The sequence below is a fragment of the Carlito syrichta genome, unplaced genomic scaffold (genome assembly GCF_000164805.1).
Source record: "Carlito syrichta isolate Samal-C Ts95f unplaced genomic scaffold, Tarsius_syrichta-2.0.1 Scaffold302017, whole genome shotgun sequence".
NCBI classification, from domain to species: domain Eukaryota; kingdom Metazoa; phylum Chordata; class Mammalia; order Primates; family Tarsiidae; genus Carlito; species Carlito syrichta.
Genome location: NW_007246113.1, coordinates 773,413 through 775,663, shown reverse-complemented (window position 1 = coordinate 775,663; position 2,251 = coordinate 773,413). Strand labels below are relative to the sequence as shown.

At 47.4% G+C, this 2,251-nt stretch overlaps 1 pseudogene; it reads left to right on the top strand.

Moving 5' to 3' along the window:
• The window catches only part of LOC103258190, a 111,251-nt pseudogene extending 109,686 nt beyond the window's left edge, over positions 1–1,565 (top strand).
• The last annotated feature ends 686 nt before the right edge of the window (positions 1,566–2,251 follow it).

The following is a 2,251-nucleotide window of genomic DNA, read 5'->3' as shown; positions in this document are numbered from 1 at the left end:
GCGCCCCGCCGGCCCCGCGCACCCGGGATGGAGGGCTGCTCCCAAGCCCCTAGTACAGCCTACACCCCACGCTGGCCGGCTCTCGCTAGCTGCTCGAATTGTGCATTCACCCACCGCCTGGGCCTTGTTCCCGAGTCAGTGACGTCTTGGTTCTGTAGAAATGTAAGAAAAGGAGTGATGTGCCCGATGCTGTTCGGCCCTCCTGCATTGAGTCCTGGAATTGACAGAGGAAAATGCGGCAAGAAATTCGTGGATTATGGGAGGGGACAGGGAGGTAGGGTGGAAAAAGGGAACAAAGTCTTGCATTTTATATGATTTTTTTTTTAATTCTGCACTTTGACACTGGTAGCAAAATAAACTGATCCAAAAGTTGTTTTTCTATTGAGAAGAGAGAAGAGATGGATTTTTTGTCTTTTTGATTCCAAATTTTCTCTCAGTGACAAAACATAAATCATGGACACCAGAGAATAAGATGGACCTCAGGAATCCTGAAGAGACAGAGAAGCTGACATTCTTCCTTGGGAGGGAAGAGTGGCGTGTTTTTAGCCCTCTCTGGAACCTAAAACGAAAAACATAAGTTGTGTGCCATGGAAAGGAGACAAGGCCAAATCTGAATCCTTGGAGCTGCCCCAAGCAGCACTCCCATAAGTCTACCATGAGAAGCAGTGCAGGGAGCTCTGCACTCTCCACGCTCTCAATAACGTCTTCAAGGACAGCAATGCCTTCACCCAGAAAACGCTGCAAGAGATCGCCCAGAGGTTGTTTCCAAACACCATGGTGACTCCCCACAAGAAGAGCATGCTGGGAAATGGGAACTACGATGTGAATGTCATTATGGCAGCACTTCAGACCAAACGCTATGAATTCGTTCGGTGGCACAAGCACACAGATGTCGGTGTCATTCCTCTCACTAATGTCATGGGCTTCATCAGGAATCTGCCCTCCATGCTGGGGTCCGCTAAAGCTGCCTCTCAAAAAGCAGACTGGGTCTGTGTTCAAGAGGTGGGAGGAGCCCAATACAATCTTGACTCCTAACTCGAGATGCCTGAGGGGATTGGAGGGAGCTCAGGAAATTTCTTAAACATCATCTGCGAGGAAAGAACTGAACTCCTGCTGGTAGTACCAGAAATGGTGGAAGCCCTTCAGAGTTGGAGGACTGACATGTCACACAGTTCTGCCCAACCTGCCGTCACCTCAGCCCCTTCTGTCCTCTGTGCTGTGGCCTCTACAATGGTCTGCCTTTGCCACTTCCCCAAACATTTCATCAGTATTTTCCCCTTCAGGTCTGACAGTGCAATGGGACACGTGTGGACTATTACAAGCACTACCCAGGGTTTTGTTTCAAGGAGTAGAAGGTAGGAACACTCTGCACTCAAGGCCACAGGTCACAAACCCTTGTTTTATTTAAGAGAGAAAGAAGGGGGGTTTCTAGCTTATTCCTCCTTTCTGTGAGGATTTGACACAGGTTCTGTGGAGCTGCAACTGCTGCTCCAGGGTCGTCTGCAGATACTGTCTTCATTTTCCCTTCTGTCACACGAGTGGGTCTGAAGACACAGTACACATAAAGCCTATGTGACTGGCTTGAAGGACCCGGAGCATGAGGGTCTCTCAGAAAACCATCTCCAAAACCCTAGCAGCAGTACAACATGCTGTCTTCAACCCTTCAAACCACTCTTTATCCCCAGTTTTCAGAGTGGGTTATGGCCAGCTTTGGAGTTTTATAGTGAAAAGTTCTCCAATATTTCAAACCATGTGGTTGCATCCTGCAACATTCTGGCTTGACAAGCGTGAGATAGATACTTGAGAGGCATTTCAGGATGTGGCTAAATCCACACTGGGACAGGCAAGGGTGGTTTTGTTTTCCTTACTCCAGTTTGACCCTATTATTCCACTACATTAGTTTAGGAGGCTCTGGTTAAAAGACAAGGCAAACGAGCAATTTTCTCAGTTGACCCACTATGGCAAAATCAGAAAAAAAGTCATCTGCCTTTGACATCAAATTCCATCATTTTGAGACAGAGTTGGGTGAGGAAAATATTGTGAAGATAAGCTTCTCAGAGCCTAAGAACAGATAGAACTGTTAGATGTCCTAAGTTCAGAGACTGAGGCACTATGATGACAAGCAGAGGCTTCTAGTTGGTGGTTAGGTGCATTATGTTAGAGGACCTGGGTTTGTCATCTTCATGTAGTTTCCTTTCGAAATCAACTGAGGAGTGACCCGCCGCTACCTCTTGAAATAGTTGTAGCCCAC